This window comes from Amblyomma mixtum, chromosome 1 (genome assembly GCF_055824585.1).
Source record: "Amblyomma mixtum isolate Tamu chromosome 1, ASM5582458v1, whole genome shotgun sequence".
Lineage (NCBI taxonomy): Eukaryota > Metazoa > Arthropoda > Arachnida > Ixodida > Ixodidae > Amblyomma > Amblyomma mixtum.
The window spans coordinates 230498869-230521724 of NC_143012.1; positions in this window are offsets into that span (position 1 = coordinate 230498869).

A 22856-nucleotide genomic window follows, 5' to 3' on the forward strand; every position below is an offset into this window, starting at 1 on the left:
TCGCTACAAAGTGCAATGACGCATGGATAATTCTTAACTAGTGGATATATTTTTACGTATTAATGTGCAGCTGAAGTAGGCTAGTCTTTGGAAAAAGACAAATAAAAGTGCAGAAGTGAAAACGGTAGCTACACTTCTCAGCAGCGTCCTTTCAACCACAACTTGCCGGAGGGCAGGAAAAACAATTCATCTCCGCTTTCTGCGAGACCCTCGTCACTATAGATGACCATTCTCAAGAAAAAACGGACCTCTATGAGCACGCGTCTCTTTGGCTCCGGCATAACTTGGCGATACTCTTTATGAGGAACCAGGTGAACGCAGTTCGGTAAACGAGGAGTTGAGAACGTGATATTTGGTGGGACCGAAGTACGGAACGTGTAAACGACGGAGGCCCTTCATCCGAGACAGAAATTTGGAATCTCATTGATAATCATCTGAATTTCTGCTAAATACATGCGAGCGCAGTCTCTTTAAGCATGACAGTTTTCTCGATTCAAAGCATGAGCCTGTGTTACGCAGACTTAGGCATTCATGGCGTCTAAAGCGAATGCATTCGACGGCCGTTTGTGTCCACCGAGCCACTAGATTCTAGTTCTAAAGCATTAGCAAGCTCCTGGCGCTTCTCTTGTTTTTGGTGAGGGTGCATGAGCGGAAAATTGTTGTTTGGGAAAGAGAAAAAGTGAGCTGTCTCAAACCTTGATGGACAACTCAAACGCACCGTGAGAGAAGAAGTCAAATAGGTAGCGAATGTTGGAAGAGAGAAATAGTCATTCTATTGGAATTTGCCAGACAAATTTCGGCCATTTAGAATTCTTAAAATGCAATGCCATCGCGAAGTACACAATTGTCTTGTATTTCGCTTCGTTTGAAACGCGGCCGCCGCAGCCAGCTCTCAAACCGGTTCTGTACTCGAACACTTCCCTTAAGGCATATTTTGGGCCGGCCTTATACAACCGAAACTCTTGCGAGCATTTTCATGCAGCCACATCAACAGGCTCCTGCACTTGTTATTTTCTGTTAGCCGTATGCAGAAGTCTTGTTCTCTTGTGCTCTTGAGTCGCACTTGTTGTGATATACACATTCTTCAAGCGTTTGTCCCTGCACAAGTCCACGTGAAGTGGCGAACATCCTCCTCTGGGGCCGGCATCGCACACTTCCGGCATATGTTGGGTCATCCAGACGACACTCTAGGTGCCGAAGCTGTACGTAGCTGTGAAGTCTCCATTAAGGCTGCACTTTTTCATTCGCGTGGAGGTAATTTTCATATCAATGGGGTGTAACTAGCGACCGCAACGTAGTCAGAACTAGTTCACGGGAGCTTACCTATGGCGCACCATAGGCTCTCGGCTTACTGTTCATGACATTCGGCTACAAAGGAATAGTTCGCGGAGTCTGATCAGAGCTGGTGCGGCGGCAATGCAGATATTTAACGTGTACGGGCACCGTGCAGCACACGTTGCTTCTTAGGAAGTGAAATAACAAAAGTCGCCCGTTTGACGCGCTATGTTACTACAAGTTCGAAGACCTCAATGAGGTCGAAATTATTCCGGAGCCCTCCAGTTCGGCACGTCTTTTTGTCTTTTTTTCATTCCCACCTTTCACCCGTCCCTGAAGGCGCAGGTAAGGTATCCAACGGGAGGTGAGCCAGTTACAGCGCCATTTCGTTTCCTCAGTTGTCACTAATTATTGTTCTTCATTATTGAAGGCGAAGTGCATAAAAAAGGGCAGCCTCAATGCCGAGACTAAGTGCAAGCATGATAGTTACTGGTCCGTTCACTGTTGATCGGGAAAGGGTGCATGAAGAAGACTGCGGACTGCGCATGTGTCCCGCTCAATGGATTTACTTGTTTCGTCACCACCCAGCTTGTAGAAATGTCAATAGTTGCCGAATTACAAAAGCTGCTCGTATCGTTGTCTACGTGTTCTTTACGTCTGTAGTGCGTAGCTAATCTACATGCAACCAATAGAATCGAACTCACCCAGCAATGCATCGTCCTGAACTATACATCTATTCCTTCGGAATATCTCAGTGCTTCAACCTGGTGTTGCTTCGAAGGTCGACGGCACCAGACGACTAAGCTGATAACCCTGGCTAAAGTTATATCCGAACTCAATTTGGCGCCATTACTTGGTGGCAAGAAAATATTAACCTAACATTTGTGTTTACATTGAACAAAGAATTTCCTATTTATACTTTTGGAATACGCACGACGTCTTTCTTTGCTACGTGCTCGTCGTAATGTTCGGGCACGCACCTGACGCAACCTCGTACGTTCTCTTCGCGCTCAGTCATGCTTATAGTGTCCGCGTTTGTACTCCTCCAGTGTAATTAGGTTTTGTGTGTTTGGTTCCCTTGTTACGTGCATGAAAAGTTTCTGCTTGTGCCAACGCTGGCGTCACTGTAGTTCATATCTTCTCGGCTTACCTCGCCTTGAACACGGGACACAATAGGAATGAAAAAAATGACACTAAAACCAATAAGTTCTCTGTTAAGCCGAGAAAAAGCGAGGACTCCAAGTAGAGACAGCGTATATGCTACGCCACCGTTGTTGTACTGTGAGTGCTTAATATTGACGCAGCGAAACTAGTGACAACATACGATGTATGTGCGCGACGAAAAAAGAACGCACAGTCACTAAGCATTCACGTAATGACGAAATCCTAAAGAAATATTTTAAGGAGAAACAGTCTGGGTAACATCTCAGCGGTTGTGTAATGTCTATGATACTTTATCAACTACGCAGCGTATAACCTTATGGAGCGTCAAATGCATTCTTTATGCCATGACAACTTAACCAGCCAGCGGCGTACAGTAAACAGAACAGTAAGAGGTACAAGGAGACCGAAGAAGACCAGACTTGAAATTACAGGATTACTTCAAAGGTGGTAAGTAGAGAAGCTCCTCTTAATGGAAAGTTTCTAATCTCGAGACTGATGTAGTCGACGTTCTCGCCCACTCTTTACTAGCAGTGGACAAATTAGCCTGAAACGACCCGCCCTAACCTCGACGCCAGCCTCTACAGTGACACATGACAAGCCTGTCCTCTTCCATTCACCGTCTGCACGTAGCTGCACAGCGCTGGATGATGGCAGCACGTACCGCTGTCCCCCGGTCGCCGGAAGAAAATTAGTTTAGGAAGGTTTCGCTCGTGCGGCTCCGCGTCCGAAAAGGTCTCCACAGCACAGGAGAGAACTCTGAGTACCTCTCAAAGCAGACGGAGTTGTATAGAATGAGCGTGTGCCCGAAATTCGCGAACATCCCCCCCCTCCCCCCGCCAGCACGAAGATAAGGGTTCCTGCCCTGTCCTAAAGAAGTGTGTTTTGAAATCTATCTCGTATATGGCTGGCCTAAACTTTTCCAAATAAGCAAAAAAGAGCAATCTTTATTGTTATTTTAGTTATCACTTCTTTCTCTCGATACTAAAAAAATATAAATTGCGGAACTGAGGACAACATATAGCAAATCTATTATAAGAATTTACCGAGCGATATCTAACGATACAAAAAATATCCGTTGTGCGCTTTCACCTTGTTTTCCAGAGTTTAGTAGCTTTAATTGTTGAATTTTGACGGGACAGACAAAACACTTCAATATCCCATTGTCGCGGTAGCTGCTCTGAAATGGTTTTTGGTGGTTGCCTATTGACGTCCCGCCTGTGCCAAAAAGTCTAACAAATTATAGCAGACTAACGAACTTAAGACAAATGGTTCACTAAACACCTGAAGTGACCGCGCCCCACTCCGAGTTCGCATTGTAAGAAGCCCATCCCTATGGAACAAAGGCTATGCTAGATATGGCATTACAAATCAGCTTGAGAAAATAAACACGCTCGAGGAAACACGCAGGCTCTGCACATTCCTTGCGTAGTAAAGGTATCGTTCATAAGTCCGAGAGTTTCAAAGCGGTATCGATGAAAGATTGTGAACAATGCCCCCGTTCTGGGCGCCGAAACATCAAATTAAATTTTCAATTTGCTGGCCGGCGTCTCGGTTTTCTGAAATGTATCCCCCCGGCTGGACGGAATTCCGTCACGCTCTCGACTTCAGAAGAAAAAAAGAAACGTTCAAAAAAAACGAACGTAAAGGAGTAATTTGGAATCTAACAACCGAAGTGTGCACCCGTTTCTAGAACTACAGGTGAAAAAAAAATGAATAAAATGAATTAGCGTTGAATGCTAGTGAGTGCCTGAGTGCGCAGTCTCTCTGTACCGGGAAGTCGCCAGCGACAAGAAAACGCTCTTTGGACGCGACAGACCCGCGTGCCGCCAGTGGCCGTTAACCGAAGACACCAGCTAATTACAAAGTGAGCGCTCACACCCTCCATACATTCTTCCTCCCTTTCCTTTCCTCCTCCTACTGGCTTCCGCCTTCGAACTGGACTCTCATCGGCACTCTCGACGCAAGACTTGGCTGAGGCGGCGGCGATTCTTCGCGGGTCACGAGTTTAATGCAGCGCGGGCTCTCTCTCGGCCACCCAGGCTTTCCGCGAGGGCGTGCTTCGTCTACCGAAACATTCCCAGGAGCAGTACGATGGGACTCCGCCTCGAGGGAAACCGGAGGCATCTGGGCAATCGAGGGTGCCGCGCGATGTAAAGAGGCCATTACCACAGCTGAAGATGAACGCTGCATTCTCTCGTTCCTTCTATTTCTTTTTGTATCTTAGCACGGTAATTCACCATTACCTGCACTTCTACGAAAGGCCAATTTAGGTGTTTTTTTTTAACAGTTTGGTTTCTCATTTTTTTGGTTGATGAACACAGCGAAAAGAACAGGGGTAAAGGTAGACAACTCACAATATTGCACTTGTAGTTTGTTGTCTAGCTTTTTCGCACCGTTGATCAAGTAATGCTTCTTTACACTCTATGCACATAAATCGAGTCATAGTTGACCTTTTGTAGGATTAGCTCTTATTCAATGGCATCGTCCTCTCTACATAAGGTTAAAATGAAGATAAAAGCTTGCAAAATTTTTTGAAAAGCATCATGAACATTTGATATCTGCAAACACCGTTAACTGGTGTGCTAACGCCGCTGGCTTGCAGCTTTGGACCTATATTGACGTCCAGATGAGCAAAACTGGTTTTGGAGAAGAAAAGCACAAAGCAGGAATTATGGAAACTGCTCACTTTTTATACATCGAAAACTTTTCGATGTGGCTAACATATGGGATTAGCTCTAGTTCTATCATCTGTAAGCTCTACTCGCCTAATATTATTAGTGCTACAGCTCCGTTTCTTTTGCGTAATGTCTACTAATGCAGGAAAAGGACACACGTTGTTTCCGTGCCCATTTGAAGTTCCAAGCGAGCCGCAAGTAGGGCAATAATCTGTGGCGACAGGAATGCGGACACTTGTGCAACGGATAGACAATGCGTCGAAAGGTCATTGAAAATACCGAGGATAGGGATAGGCTGGTGGTCTCCGTTCGAGGGGCCACCCATGAAGGCTCTATGAAGGTTGTCTTGAACTTGCACGGTCATTTACTGGCCATATATCCTCGATGGGTGAGACACAGTGAGACGCGCCTAAGTTCCATCTCTCTATGACACACAGAAGTTCTATGAAAAAAATGTATGTTCTTGGTGTTCATATATTGCAATCTGTGGCATCTGCTATTGGTCTCTATCGCCACTCGGCTGAGAACATGTGCCCTTGGGTGCCGGTTCTGCTTCCTTCCTCCTGCGTAGAACATAACGTTTGCGTCAGTGGCAACACACAAGTGGCAATTCATAGCTTATTTAAACGATTTATAATCAATTTACTTACGGCTTGTTCTCACTCTCTGTAGCCACGTGCCAATTTTCTTTCCGGAGAGATAGGCTAGTGCAAACTATTTTTTCAGTTCCTCACCAGTACAACAAAGAGGTCATGTTAGTTTGCTTTGCACGCTACGCCAGTCTCTTACTCCTTGATAATTAGGGTTTTTCGACATTTAACAATGACCGCGTTAATGACGATGACATGAAAAATGTATTTATTTTCATTGACGACGTGAGGCAGTTTGCGAGGAACGAAGAGCATGAAAAGTCGCTGTTCCATCAAGAATATTTGGCGTTTAAGTAACAAGCTAGAACCGCATAAACAAGCTGTAACCCTATTAAAACAAACTCTATAGGTTTGAATGGGCCAGCAAATATGATTACAGCCCATTTAGTTTGGCTTTATTGTATAAGCGTCCCAAAGCGATTCAGCCTTTGAGGGACGCCGCAGTGGAGCGCTCTGGTTAATATCGACCACCTGTTTTTGATAACAAGCAGTGAGATCGCCCATTTTACGAAACTCGCTGTTTCGAACTCGCCACGGCGGTCTCATTTCGATGGAAGCGAAAGGCTAGAGGGCGAGTACTGTACGGTGACAGCGCACGTTAAAGAACTCCAGGTGGCTGAAACTATCTGGCGCATTGCACTACGTCGCCCCACAAAGCTCGAGTATCTCTGGGACGTTAATTTTATAAAGCCAAATCAAATGTGTCATAATCCTGCTTGCTGACCCGGTTCCAACTTCTATGCACTTTTCAATAGGACAATCATATTTAGATGAAAAAAATTGTGTAATTATTTTTCGGAGACTAAAATACGTTCCAAAATAAAGTTGTTAACGTGATTACATGAAACAACGGATATAAGGACCTATACCTTACAACTTTCTTATCAAACACATGACTACATAATGTATACAAGGATGAATTTAGTGTGCATTCGTGCAATATACCGGACGCCCCTCCCGATTTGGGCCAAAGAATAAAAAAATGTACTGAAGAACTATTGGTGGAGTCAACTTGAAGCATGTTGAAGGAGAGAGAGTTGCATTTTAATGATTACAGAACAGTTGTGACAGATAGTTAACCTGGCATTCTACTCCAGAGTGCAAGGTATTTTTATACTGTTTCGCCTATCAAAATAAACAAGAATAAAAATAACATTTTAGGCCATTGAGGTTTCGACCAGAACCTTGTGTCAAGTAGTGAATCAATCCACAAAAAGCCAACCTCATCGATATTTACTTTCTTTTTAGATATCGGTTAGTGTCTTCTGCGCTATAAAGGAATCTCGCGAGTTATGAAAAATTACAGGGCGATCAGACCTGCGATGCAACAAATCTTCGAAAGCAGTTGGATCTACTTTCGATTATTATTTTGTCGTTTTTAACTGAGTCGATCAGGAAAGTGAAGTTTGGCGGTAGTGGGTTATTTGTTTTAGGGGAGGTGGTTTGTGGGTGGCGCTTCTTGAGGGCAGCTGGCTTCCTCGCTGTGTCTTTGAATTCGATATGGATGCCACTTTTTCGTCCTGCTACTGCATGGGATTATGGAGGTTGTAGGCCTTCTCGAGAGTGTAGGTAGGTGATGGGTGGCGCTTGCAGTGGCCCTACGGTGGCGGTGGGAAGGGGCAGGCAGCCCCTTAACTGTGGTGTGCCTTAAAGGGCAACTGCAGCACTTTTTTGAGAATTTCACGATATTCAAGGATTCAAATCTATATAGGTTGTAGGTAAAGCATGCCAAGTGTTTTCGCACTAGCATTTAGAATAGTGACGTAATCGACGATTGAATTTCGCGCTTTTTCCCAATGCACCTGAGTAGTGCAGAGAAACTCAGCGTGACGTCACGGAAGGTATGATTTCAAATTACCGCTGTCGTCAGCCACACCCTGCCTTCACTCGTTAGACGCTGCCAAACAACTCTCGGGAGGGTTCGCCTTCTGTGGCATTGGTTTTTTTCCCTCAAAGCAGGCGTTTGTGTGTTGGAAATGTACCGATACCTTCGATGACGTCACCATGCGCCCCCCACTTGGCGTTCTGCGCTGCGGAGAAGCTTGAAGGGCGTCCGGATTTTAATTGGCGATTACTTCACTATTTCAAGTGCCAGCCCAAAAAGACTTCGCATGCTTTACCTGCAAGTTTCACACATTCGACCCTCTTATGCTCGTTGATTTCTAAAACCTATGCAGTTTCCCTTTAAGAGGGTGGCTGCTTGGTGTGCCTTCCGGAGTATGCAGGGGACGGGTGGGAGCTCCTCATTTTTGGAGCATGCTTTAAAAGGCGTCATATTACCGGAGGGAGATGTTGCTAGCACGGATTTCGCACAAATGTCCCAAGTGGCAATGGGGTCGCTTGGAGCGAAGACGGTGCTCTTAAACGAGCAATTCGTGCACTCAGCCGCGTTCTATGCTGCCACAAAAATGAGTGCGAAAGAAATGAGATGGGCAGTCCCGGCAAAACTGAAAGCGACAATAGTGGACTGGTCGTATTAAGTGCAGAAAACAGCTGTTGTGGCAGTTCGTGGTAGTGATATAAAGGCCGAAACAATAAGGAACGGTTTCCTCCGTCGATAGGACGTTTTATTCGTCGCACAGCCCTGCTGAACAAAAAGTTGTATGATGCAATAAACTCATAGTTTGTCATACAAATATCATAGACTTATCATACACATCATAGAAAATTATCATACAATGTCATACATTTCTGTAACATCATACAGTAATCAAAAAGGTGTCGTAGAATATCCTACATGATATGATATTCTATGATGAAGCCTCTATGACGTTATTGCATTCAGCAGGGAGAAGTGAAATAAAAGTCAGCAGCACAGAATTGCATCTGGACTCAAAGACAAGAGCTGCTACCGACTTCACACAACACTGCTTACCTCTTCGGCCTGCATATCGCAACTGTGAACCGGCGCTACCTCTTTTATCCGCACTGAACGTGGTGAAGTCGCCAGTACTACCGTCATTTTCACTGCCAAAACCCACGACATTACTTCTGCCCGGCACATTGCGCAGCATCATAATACGCAGCTACGCCCTCTCGTTATTCCTTCGAGAGCACTGTGGTCGCAAAGGTCAAGTGCATTGTCACGCATGTTTTTATTTTCATATATCGCGCACTTTTTTTTCTTAGCGCAAAAATTCAATTTCTAGTTGAAATGAAGTCAAAGATTGATCGCATGGACGTTTCTTAGCAAGCTCCACAATTTCGCACGTGAATTCTCGCCCAATACAAAAACTTGAAAAGTTATTATTTCAAAATATTTTACTGAATTGTTTTCTCTTATTATATAGAGTGGTGATAACCTTAGCAAAAGTAGCGTCCGTATATTGTGCCCCTGCATTATTGCAGACTTGGTTGCATTTAGCTGGGACAGCTGGTATATGCATGCAAACGCTGCAGCTACCATGGTGGCTAACAGAAGATTTTGGAGAACTACAGTGATTCATATCTATGTTCTTTTAGATGTCCTGTACTAGGTCTACATTTTTCCATCCTCTAGCGGCCATCCAGCATGCTTTTCATCGGGGCCACAGTAGCAGCTGCTCCCATCAACGCTGAATGCGGCCCTCTCTAGTACTTTCTTCCATGTTCGTCTGCAGTGTTGTTTTACTCGCGCAATATACAGCCGTACAGAACTGCTTTACCCTCACCCTCGCTATCCTCGCCACCTCCTGAGAAACTCGTAGCAGTCGAGGTAATGAAGCCGTAGGTTAGGAGCGCACCGCCGATCTTTACGTCCGCTACACTGCCGCTGTCCGCCCGCCCACCTGCCACCAGCGAAGTCTGCTGCTGCCGCAGTGGTACTGGCTTATTTCGCCCAGATTTACAGCATCGTAAGGAAGGAGTCCGACGCAGAAGCAGGTGTATTTGGCTGGCGGGTGCGAGGATGGTGACTTTGGCGTGGCTTTTGACGGTGCTGGGGAGGCAGAGAAGGGCACAGAGGGACATGGCATGCATGGAGAGTGCTGCGAGTATGGTAGCGTTCATCCTAATTACTACCCTTAGCTGCTGCTTTTTGCACCCATTGGCCAACGTTGCCTACAATAAAGGATAATAGGCTGTCCAGACCGAACCCCGCGCGTAAATTAAATGCTTTCCCAGTGGCGAGTATTACGTGGCACTCTGTATGCTTGATAACTGCTCTCCTTGTTCCCTTCCTTGTGAGCGCAAAGACAACAGATCGATTATAGATGTAGCACACTTTGGTATCGGCGATGAAGTCGACGACGGCAGCAGAAGCAGGCAGGCAACATTCCGTCGTTTGGCACTAGCAGCAGTAATTGCCATTTTTGCGCATATGTTCATTCACGCCTAGACCTGTTTGCTCCACTACTTATCCCATGAATATTCTTATTTCATTTTCTTCCAGCACCTGGTCACTTAAGAAAGGTTTAGCAAGGGCTGTTGCCTTATATGGCGCCGCAACTGCTACTTCTAAAACTCTCTAACAAGCGATGGCTCAGCCTTACTTCCAGGTTGGTCGGCTCACTCCAGTCAAATTTTTCATTGCAATGTCTGCTGTTTTGGATGATGTGAGATGGCGATCACGTATATTGCTGCCGTCGTTGAGCGCACTCGTGCAACTGATTGCTTCTCTTTTCTTGGATACTTTACCTGTCCCCTGTTTGCATATTCATGACGTTTTTATTTATTTTTTCTTCGTTCCTCGCGCTAGGTAGGCTTCTTCTTTTGCTGGAGTAATAATCTTTTAATTCCTTTTTTCCTTTGTTAGTTTACGCCCACAACATCTCGCACTTTAGTTCATTCAATTACCACCCGTCATCTCAACCCACTTTCATCTCTTGTATATCGTTTTAGCACCTGCCTTTCCACTCAATAACTCTGACTCCGCCTCGAACAAGGCAAAGCGATTCTGAGACTATTTCCTTCTCTGTCACCTCTATCAGTTACGGTAACTGCTATCGTGTTGCTAAACTTATTTCTGTTTCATAACTCGAAGAATATACTAAGTTTCTGGAATATACTTTTATATATCAGTGCGCGAAGAACAAAGATTGCTTGCTCAACGAAATTTCTTTATGAAAAAATTATTTTCTCGTAGCTAACAAGCTCCTGGACTTCATTATTTCTTTGACATTTTGTTGCCCTCATCATAGTGACCTTCCTACTTTTCTTACTCGAGTTTGCTTTTCTGGTATCACCACTGACTTCCTTGTGGACTCTCTAACTATCGTTCCAATTAATTTTAATTGTTTTTAAACACAGCAGCCAGTTTTTCTCCTCAGTGCCTTGGACGAGCGGCCGAGTTAATCGCCCCTAACATACTTTTCAGGCTCATTTCGTACATTTTCTTGGAACTGCTTCTTTTTTTCTCGTAAGCTATTTAGGTTCCCGCGTTGCGTCCCTATTTTTGCTTTTGTTTGTTTGAAGCTGCATGGCTGCGCGTACAAGGGCCGCACCATGTCGCAATTCTACGCACGTGTGCCGCGCGAATACCTGACTCTCTTCTTTTTTCTTGGGGAGGGGCAACTCTATGAGCAAACTAATATGCCTTGTACACCCGCAAGCGCAGAAAGGAAGCAGCTCGACTGAAAGATGCTGTCGCGCTATTGCCGCCGTTTGTTTTTTTTTTTACGTTCTTTTTGGTTGTGTTACTTTAAAGTAAACCCAACTAAACATTGGTGAAAGCCCTCTTCCACTGTTTGGGTGCTCTTGAAGTGCCGTGTTTAGTTCGCTTCCGCGGGAGGTGACGGGGACAATGACGTGTGTCCGGGAAGATGGTAGTGCTTTGTTATTGTTTCTCTAGGAGCTCACGTTGTGGTCACAAACCTCCCTTCTAACCGACTTATTGAATATCTATAGAAACTTCAATCGTGCTTCCTTTTCAGCTCAGTGATTTTTCATTCTGTGCAGCTCCGAGAAAGCTTGGGTGCGCGCAAGTGATAAGAAAAGGTCTCTAAATCTTTCGCAACACACTGGTCACTGTGCTGTTTGCGATGGCTTAAAATTATTTTCTTAATTTCGAAGAGAACATTTTTGTCTGCGTCTGTGTCTTATCGAGTTGTGCTAGTGAAGGCTTCGGCAAACGACACCACCAGCTCCTCAGATAAACTTTCCATTTTGACTGCCTCAATCTGAAGCTAAGCTGGAACACATAGAATGCAACTTGGTTGGTTTAGTTTTCATAACAAGCCGTGCTTTACACTGATTTTCGTACAGAAAAATTCCTTATACATAAAACATTAATTTTTTTCCTGCGTCGCTTTCTCAGCAAAAATACCTTACATGGCTTCTCACTGGCCATGGTGTGCGAGGTTTATTCGTCGAAGCATTGTGTTGCGTTCTGGGACAGAACCCATTTTACTTTAGCACAAATTTAAACTCTCGAGTACATAGCAAATATAAAAAAATTGGGAGTTACATTTAAATAGTAGGGCTTAAAGACAGGCGTACTTGCTCAATCTGCAGGTTATTCACATTTTACTGTAGCGATTCCGGTAATATCGTGAGAAAAATTTCATAACCGAGTTTAGATACTGGTAACTTCTTTTATTCAAGCTAGACCAACGAAAAAATATCGAATCTGAGATTTCCGCTGCGTGTAATGTGAAGACTATGTAATGGTCGAAAATTCGGCAACAGCTGCTAATTTCGCAAAGGCTAATTCTGCAAACGGCTTCATATCGCATTGTGATCTATACGTAAGGAGCTCGACGAGAATTTTTTTTTTCATTTTGAAAGGCCTGCTTGCTGACACTTAATTTTGGAATGAAAATTCCTCTCCGAAGACTGCTATGAACTGAGAACAATATTCCTACATTCCATACTGGGCAATATTATACCCACGCAGATTAAATAACTGCCAAAGCTCAGCGCTAAATTCTAATACACTACCACTGTGTTGTTCATAAGAACGTTTTCCATTTGCGTAATGACCCTTGTACCCTGCGCACAAAGCAAATTACGATGTGTGGCTGTCGGACTAATCTGTTGTACAGATATGACACTATCGTAGTAGCACGAAACTCTTAAAGCGCTTTCTTAACGACACCTTCCTTCCTTTGTACTTTGCTCCTTCCAGTGGTGCAGCAGAAGTAGGAGATACGTGTTTGCGACGACTTCGTCGTCCACAGGAAAACCAGTGAGTTGATGTGAGACGTACACAACTGCATCAACGATTACATTATCGTGTGTCATGGGTCCGCTGCAACTACTTAATTATACCCGTTGAAGCTATTATAGGCAAGATTCATCGTTTCTTGAGCTGAGTAGTAGAAGTTTCAGACCTCTCCTCATTGCAGGCATGTCCTATCATACGCTGCTTGCCAAATTTCACAGTATTTTGCTATGTTTGTGTAGATGGCCTTCTGTACGCCCTGATAGGTGGTGGGTGGCCTGTGCCGTATTGAGTGCTCTGTCGAACAGCGTACTTTTTTCCTTGAGAGCACAGCGTGAGAGAATCCCACGACTTTCGTTCTCTCTCGCACACGCATTTCGTGCTCGATATCTCCATGGGTGTTACAAGATTATTCTAGACTAAGCATTCAAAATCTTATTCGCAAAAAATAAAAATACAATCCGTTGCACTGGATTACAAAGGAGAAGCGGTGTCTTAGCTTATGCTAACGTCAGCGCAAGGAAGAAAACAGGCAAACAGCACTTGAATGTTTGTAGTGTTTCTATCAGTTTGAAGATTTAGCTGCTTCCAAAAGCCTACCATTTATGAACGTTGAGGCGAATAAACATCATGATCATCAGCCTGAGTATGGTTTGGTTTGGTTTAGAGGGTTCAACGTCCCAAAGCGACTCAGGCTATGAGAAGCGCCGTAGTGAAGGGCGCTGACTGCGAAACAAAGGCCGCTCCCATATCTTTCTAGTCACCCTGTCCTGGGACAGCCGCGGCCACCCTGTCCGCACAAGACTTCCTTATCTAATCCTGACATCTTTCTCTCCGCACCCAACTACGCTTGCCCCATCAGCACAAGTAATAAAACCAATATTGTAATTGTATTGGCGAAGGCCTGTCCTACAAAGGACTACAGTGAAACCAGCCGTTTCCAACATTGGACCCATTACTTATGCTGCTTGGGTGCTTTCTTTTGGAATCGAGTTAGTTAAAATGCCCAAGGAATAACGGTAGTCAAGCGGATTTTGCGTACTTGGAAACAGATAGAAGAAAAAAAAAATAACTCTACTTACTCTTTTTCTTTTATTATTCAGCTTTTCCTGTTGCACCATATTGCAGCGCAAACTGCGTCATCATGTCATCCGTTGCACTCCATGACGCCAATTTTAACCTCATCTGGCATCTTCTTTTTTTTTTAACGGCGTGACCACCTTAACCCTTTGTTGCATGCGGAATAATTACGTGCGCGAACTGTGATTTTTTACTTGTTTTGTGTCTTTCTGCATCATAAAAAACGGGAAAATTTTTTTCATCTCTTTCAAATGTTTATTTTGGAAGATACAGAATGTCCACTACAGTGCACAACATGAATACCAGCTCCCGTAGGGGAAAGTAAAAATGTTTATGTTTGCCTTTTCTGCCAGGCAAAGTTCTTCCAATAACAAAAGGGCACTTTACTCTTCATTATGCAATAAAAAAAACAGTCACTTTTGCCGTCAATGCACAAGAACACTTTGCACTTCCCGCAGAGGTATGTTGTCTTCCGCTTGCAGCCGGGTCGGACTTCAGGTTGTCTCCGTGAAACTATTTCGTGAACATACCCGGACTGACCAGCCCTTACCCAGACTTTGTATCCCCATTTTTTTTTGCTTGTTTGCCATGTACACCTTTAGCGAGTGCCTTCCTTTGAAGGGGATGATCTGCTCATCTACTGCCTGGCAAGACTCTGGTTCAGCCAAATTCTTGAATGAAGCATTCAGTTGGTCGATCATTGGACGAACTTTCTGGAGGCGATCGAAGCCTTCCTCAGAACTCTTCTTTTCTAAAGCAGCATCGTTGAGGTGAAGAACAGATAATATTTCCTCCCATCTGTTCACCGTCATTGCGTCAGCAACCATGTCCTGCCTATTGTTTGAGGACCAGTACGAACGCCTAAAGGAGATGTCGACTATTGACATGTACATGCATATGCCCAAAAAAACCTCCATTTAATTCTTTGTTATCACCTTCATTTTTGGACGATTAGATATTCTGTGCCTGTTAGATTCAAATGTTAGCAGCTCAATGAGATCCTCACCATACATGAGCTTGAACATTTTCAGTGGAGTTTTGCCTTCAGCAGCTGCAGCCTTAGGCTTCAGCTCGTTGTGCACTTTGGTGCAATGAGGAATATCTCTCTTATCCCAACGCCATACCTTTGGCTTTTCCTTCTGAATGCGACGCTGTTTTGGTGCGCCCTCGCCTTCAGCATCGCTGTCAGTGTGAACGTCTTTCTCCTCACTCGCACTGCTATCGGTTATATCACTCCATCTGTCCACTTCTACTTCGTTCTGACCATCATCTTCACTGTCAAGGCGATCATCGTCACAACCAGATGGCAAGTCTTCTCCAAGTAGCGCATTCACCTGGTCCCGTGGCAACGGGACATCCAATAGTTTATCGATTTCCGCATCGGTTAATTTCTTATTTGAAGCCGGAATCCTCCTAATGAGAACAAAGTAAAGCTGCGTTAAAAGCTATATAGAACATAATAAATAATGCACTCAAATCTGAGCAGCAGCAGTAAACCCTTACGAAAAGCCTCACATGGGCATGTCGTTTTCCCGCCATGCATGGTGTCCACCACAGTGGACATTTGAAAGAAGTTGTTCGGAAAACCGACCTATGTTTTACTCAGTCGTAATATCAATGGCGCGTAACTAACAGTATCTCTTTTCTTGTTTCCGCACAATTATACATCGCAAATTAGGGAAATGTGCGAATGGTAAGCCAAAAAGTGAAGACAAACGTCACTTACCCGCTCGAGCAGGGGGCAGCCATCTTCGTAGCAAAATTTCGAGGCAGCCGCAGTATGGTAGCGCCATCTAGCGCATCGAAAACGTACCTTTTTTGTCCACTGTAGTGACCAGCATGCACAGGAGCACCTGGCGTGCTCTGAACTTGCTCTAAAAATCGCAGAAATTTGTCCACTACAGTGGACAGCATGCAACAAAGGGTTAAATTGAGGCTCTGCTAGTTCTATGAGTTTCAAGCGTCGAGAAGATACAAACTCTGCGAGCGAAGAGCACGCAAGAGGGGCGGCGGGATCGCGGTGTTGTACCGGTGCACTGTCAAATGGCCGACACGATCATGTGGGTGGCACCAATAAAAAGATGAGGATGAGGCTTCCAACACAGACAAGTACAGCTTGGCGGTAGCAGCTACGCTGTAAAGGCCAAGGGCCGCGAATACAGAACTGTACACTGCTCGGAAGAAGTTCAGTTCAGTGCATTGTTTGCAGTTTGCTCTTCTGAGGAAAGATTTAAATAAATATCAGGAATGAATGCCAAGGAATAAAAAAAATATTTCTGTGCAAAACTATCAGCCACGTATTTCTCATTCATCTATGCACTCCTATGTCGCCCCTAGATCACGCACTTTTCCTACTTTCGTTTTCTTTTACGGGCGCCCGTGTTTCAACGCTTCCTTTTGACTTGCCAACCGCACACTGCTTATTTTTTAAACACCAGACAGGCCCACCCGCCAGTGCTTCAAAGCCAAATCATGCACTCCCCCCCCCCCCCCCCCCCCTTCCCTCTTTTGATGACGAAATATGAGGTTCCCGCACTTGCTCCCACTTCTTTCAGCAGACGACTTCTTTCTTTCACTTATTGTTCAGTTCGCTGGCACATTTCTCTTCGCGTGACCGCTGTCAGGATATAAAACACCTCTTCGCCTTTCCGCCTTCCTCTCCCGACCGCTTTGTTTCCCTGTGAAGCCTGACCCGAATACACGAGACAGCAATACACATTTCTTTTTGATGTTACTATATCGTTATTTCTAGCCTCTCGTTTTTGGTCTGTTTTCATGCTAGTGAGAGAACAACCGCCTCTATCGCTGCTCATTGACTCCATTCCCTGCAGGGCATCGATTTATCGCAAGAATTTCACACCCCGACTCTGTACTTTGGCCCGCCTTTGCGAGGAGAGCCCAATGCTACGCGAGTATGAAAGCGGAAATATGGGGCCATCGATAGTCTCTCTTCTTTGCTTGTTTGTTTTATTAAACCGTGAAAGAAAACACAACACCAGAAAAAAGGTCGCTCCTTTCGAAAGCGCGAGGATGGAAACGCCGATCGAAAACATTGTGCTACTTTTTTAGCGATATGGTTTTAATAACTGAAGCGAAACATGGATGGTTGGGCGCGTAATTTTTACGAAGCTGCTTATTTTATATTTTGGACAACGGCCGCTAGCCGCCATATACGCGCTGCTTGTTTCTCCTGCTATATTTTGTTTTCTATGTTGAAGTATTTTTCTTTTATAAGGAGTAATATAAAGACAATTCAGCGCTTACTGAGGTCGAAGCCTGTGTCAGCACCTGCTGACGTCACGAGGAAGAGAAGCTTATATGAGGCACAGAAGCTATTTAGAACCCATCTTATTGTTTGAATATGTGTCACTTTCGCACTAAGAAAATCAATATCCACCACCTAACCATGCTTAGGTAGGAAGGCGTTTGAATCATAGAATTTTGTCTGCAATGTATATTTAACGTGCACTCCGTTCGTACTAACAATGCAGAAAAATTACGCAAAACAGAAAATACTGTGAAGTAAAATTCCTCAAATAATCTTCTCGCATCTAGATTTCATAATATGACGCTCGGTTAGCTTGGATGGTGTTCCTCTCAAGCGGCAGAGGATTTCCTTGTCTTGTCCCGTACTTGCTTCATTCCTAATTGTGAAGGTTCGTCGACGAGATAGGCTAAAAAAAAACTTCTATTTAGTAATGACTTTAGTATTTAATCTGCCTGTTTATTGGCTGCTGACTGCTCTTCGATAAAGGTTAATGAAAACTAAGTAGTGGAGTCTTTTAGAGCGCCCGGAGGCAGAAAGAATCGCTTGCACTGCCTGGTAGATAATTAGAAAATCAATGCTCAGTCTAAGGGACCAACATGCTTGAACTTCACTTGAACGCGCGCGCAATGCAGCTCCTTGGTGCAGTCATTGTAGGGAGCTAAACCTTCCCACATTAATGGAGCTGTATAATGGGACAGACATTTATTGAGGCTGCCCACAGCTTGCTGTGCAGCAGCGCATATGCGCATAACGACCGGGCTCCTGCTAGAGGAATGATCAAAGAGGTCATCCATTTTTGTGAAAATTGAAGTGCTCGTCCTCCTCTCGCAATTATTATTGCAAAATGAGCCAGCCCTCACGACTCGGAGCTCACAGCTGCACCCACGCACACCTAAGCACGCGCAGGGCGCATGGAGGTACCACCAAAGTGGTTTAGCAAGAGATGTTGTCGGTATAGTTGGCTTAATGCTTGTAATGCCATGAAAGGCAATGCACAAAAAAAGACACGAATACAGAAGACACGACAGGACGAGCGCGTGTATTTTGTCTTCGTGTCGTCTTTTTTGGCGCATAACCTCTCCCGCAATTACAAGTACCAAAGTGGTGCTGCCCGGTGGGAACCCACCCTAACGACGGAGAGCACAATCACCCACGACAGAAGCAGCGACACAACCAGGTCGCCTGTGAAGGCAGCCACATTGTGCAAAGAGCGCTCTTCAAAAAAAAAAGGTCTTTGAAATAATTGTGCGCCTAATCAAACAAAGTAGAGGCATGAAAGGAACGGGAACGACGGGAAAGAACGGCTGCTAGGAAGAAGGATTTCTCCAAGTAGCTGATCGAAAACAAGAAGAGCAGGAGCCTTCTCCGGTTCCTGCACGAAAATACCTCACACAAAATCGTATAGTATACAGCGAACTAAAATTATTTCTCAATGATGTAGGCGAAATAAAAAGAACGTCACTAGCCCTTTATGACCTTAGTCAAAAATCACTAGTCAACTCGATCGCTAAATGACTTACAATAACAAAGAGTTCTGGTCTCCGCACAGTGACGCAAGTAAGGAGATATAGGAAACACGTACACAATTGGAGAAATGGAGGGGGCAGGAACGGCGTATCGTGGACCCTGCTTTCAATTAGAGGGAATTACAGGTCCAAGTGGCAGAGGTCCTTCTCAAATGAAGTTGTCACGGTCCTCCTCTTTCAAGCATGCGATCGCTCGTCCTGTGGCCGCCACCCTTTCTCGAAAATTTAGCACTGGCTGCCTCGCGCGAAGTCAGCCTTTAAAGGAAGCGTCATCGGATTGCAGGTTATATAAGATTTCGGGGAACAGTTTGAGCCGCCTTTAAAGAGGGCACCTCTAACCTTCGACCATGGAAGGAAGCTTTAAAGTAGACCAATGACCATTTTTTTGTTTCTACTTACTTGCTTCACTGCGTCGTGCTTTGCACACTACATTTCTACATAACGTGCCCGGATCTCTGAGTGGTTAACAAGCTACCCTTACTGCCCTTTGTTCGTTGCACATGAGCGCGTGCTTGCGTGTGTGTGTGTCGTAGTCTTTAGAACAATCCCTCCGTTTCAGAGCTCAGATGCTGCTGACTTATTCTGCTAATATAAGCAGTGACCATTTGCTCGGATCTCGGTCATAATGCCTTTGCTTTCTAGTTTTTTTTTTCTTATTGTTCCGTCGGCCCACAATAAACGGTTTTGTCTGCCGCTTGTCGTGTTTCACTCATCGGGCGATACCTAGGCTGTGAACCATCGTGAGTGGTCGCAATCTTGCAGCAACAGCTGAGAATATGCCAACAGTACGCGAATTGCATGTGAAGCTGAGTTGGTGCTCAAAGGATATAATTTTGCCACAAAGTTTTAATTTTATAGCTCTGTGGTTAATTTCGTCTGGTATGAAAAGCATGAACAACTGAGAGAAAAGCCAGGCGTACTCTAGCTTGCCAAAGAGCGTATCATCAAAATGCATTTCGCCTATAAGGGACGTGTGGTCTAAAGATGGCGACCTGCGGCCGATGTACCATTAGAGATCACGTGGTTTAGCTGCATTTAGGAGTGGCCGCGTTTACGAATGTGAGGCAAACAATAAAGCTCCCTTTGCCATTTCGACATCTTAAGGGAGTAAGAAAGGCGGGAAAATCTAGAGGGTTTGTTTTGTGTACCGCTTTTTCGTGCTTTTTTTAAAAAAAGTAGAAGACATCGGGATTCGAGCAAAGGCCCGCATTAACACTCTAGAATTTTTGTTACATTTTCAGACGCAAGTGTGGTCGAAACACTGCTGCCTTACCATCGTGAAGCAGGAACCCCTCATTTATTTTTCCCAGCTCCTAACGACATCTCCGCTTCTACTAACGAACTTTACAAGTACTGATTGCTCAGATCTGAGGTCCTTACGCGAGAGAGTGCACAGGCTTCTTCAGCGAAGGCCACACCGCTCATGACATGAATTGCAGCGGGTCAACCATGCCCACCGATTCGCAGGGGATGGAACACGAGCTAAAGTGTATAAAACGTGCTATCTGCGAGGATGTAAAATAAAGAGTTGTTTTTGAGTTCATGCTGCCACTTTGATGCTTTGAAATGGGTGCGTTGTGGACGGCTTAAGAGTGTGACGAAGCGACATATGCCGCACGGTAGCCGCGGAACAACACTAGTTATGCCAAACTTCACCATTTAAAGAACCTTTTATGCCACTCACTTTGCATAACAACGGCGCATATTGAAATATATTTCCATAGTAGTATAGCAGGTCAGGCACGCAGGGATGTTTGAAAAAGCAATCAGTCTTATTTGGAATGCGGTTGTATTCAATATAAAACAGGAAAGTTGAAATTGAGGACACTGCTTGCTGGATACCTTAAATATCAAAGCGTAACCGTTACTAACTCGTTCAGTGGGGAAAAGCGGCTGGAGAGAGTCAGTACTCTGGCAGGTATAGTGATAAACGCCGAATCTAACTGGTGAGAGAGAGAGAGAGAGCTCTTTAATGAAAAACATATTTTAGCCGGCGTGTATATTCGCTGACATGCTACTCTGCGTAGGAGAGGGAATAGGGGAGTAAAGATGGAAAAAGTGTGGTAGAAAAGAGTGCTGTCATTAAGAGGGTTGCAACGCAATAGTTCTACGCATGATGGCTTCCTTGGATCAGACCGAAGCCATGTTCTGCGCATGGAAAACGGGGTGATCGAGTAAACGGCAGTTTAAAGTTTGTCTAAAACACCAATAGTCCCTTAATAAGCAAATACGTATGACATTGCACGTCACTGCTGTCTGTAGCAGCCTAAATGACCTAACAAAGAGTCCAATGCGAGTACAACTTGGGCGACAGACTGCAGGAATTGTTCATACTTCGCACGTTCGTTGGCGTGCGCTAGACATGCGAAGAGAATATGAAGCACAGTCTCAATTGAGCCGCAGTTTTCACAATATGGACTGTTTGCTTGCTTACATCGATATCGTAGATTGTTGTAAACGCAACATTAAGACGAAGGCGATGAAAAACTGTTTCTAGATGGCGCGGAAGCCCTAGTCTTAGTCTTGATTTTAGCTGTGCGTCGATAGATTGGAGGAAGGGGTAACGGTGTCTTGGCGAGTTCCAGAGGCGGTTCTTTTCATCCTGACTATATCGTTCCGCAAGATGGGACGCATCTGATTTTGCGAAGAAGCGCTTGTAGTTACGGTGCTGTGGACCTTTGCAGGCCTCTTCTTCTGCTCTCTCGTTGGCAGGATGCCGCAGTGAGCTGGAATCCACTGAAACGTTATACAGTGGCCTCCAGCAAGAGCCAGGTGGTGCAGGTATCGAATGTCATGAGAAATTGGCTGGCGATTTGTCCTCTTCAGTAGGTTGCACAAGGTCGGTAGCGCTCCTTGCGAGTCCGGGAAGATTACCCAAGTTCCTGGGCTATGGCGCAGGATATACGAGACAGCTCCTTTTTTTCGTATAGCTCTGCTGTGGCGGAGGATGCCCTACGATGTAGGCGCCATGAAAGCATTTGGCCTGGCGAGGGCACATAAGGACCGCATGATAAGGAGTCGTGAGAAGTTGAGCCATCAGGTAAGATGTGCTTGTTTTACGAATACTGGTCAGCTAAGTAGTTTAGAGGAGCTTCTAGCAGCGCAGCCTGTGGAACTGGGAGTAGAGCTATGCCTGGCTCTACTCCCTTTAACATCCAGTGCAGTGTAACCCCGGGTGTTTCGAGAGAGGTGGATACATATAGGCAGGTTCTTGATGTGAGGTATTGTGCTCTCTATACTGAGTTTGCTCTATGTATCTGCTATACACTCGTCTCTCTTTTTAAGTTTCTTTATTAGTATTTCTTTGTTCTGTTACAACCAGCTATCTCGCCTTCTCGGCCACTTTCTTGAGAGTTCTCGGCCCATTTTAAAAACGTGCGTCGGACGGGACGAAGCGCGGCTGCAGGAACCAATTACGGCTGGAGCTGAAGAAAAAAAATAGACTGAACAGAGCAATGAAGAAAGGTCTTGAAAGGTCGGAGTGAAAAAACGACAATTATTTCCTTCGTGGCCGCGAGGCACGGCAGAAGCAATAAAAGAACTAAAGAGGAAGATAGTTTGAGAAGATAGATGTGGTGAAAAATGAAATGAGGAGGTGACCAATTGAGGTGACCAATTTACCCCCCCCCCCCCCCCCCCCCCGCAATACAGGAAGGTAAACGTGAGTTGTCGCCAGAAAGCTAAGTAAACTGGATGTGCTGTCACGCGGTTAAGGAAGATTGGGGACGATAGCCATGTGTCGTAATAGAGCGGTCCTCCTTGTGTTTTATTTTTTTCGTCCATCACGTCCACGTGTTTCTAAGCGTTAAGTTTTATGAAGGCGTGTCCTAGCGCACCCACAAACACAGAGATGAAGAAAAGAGGCCAGGGCCAAGAATTTTTCAAGCTCTTTATTAAATTTAGGTGCTTCTTTAAGTTGTTGGAGGAGAAAGTAATGTTCTTAAGGTCGCCGACCTCCTTCTTCGTCGCACTAGCATTTCAGTTTCAACTGAAACACCTTCGTGGTTCGATGAGCTCCGTGCTGGCTTCTTAATATGACACAGTTAAACGGTTTGTTGATCGCAATACTGATGCAGGAGAGGAGAGGAGGCAGACACCTGGACTGAAATAGCTTCGGCGGTAGGTCTAAGTTGCAGCGAG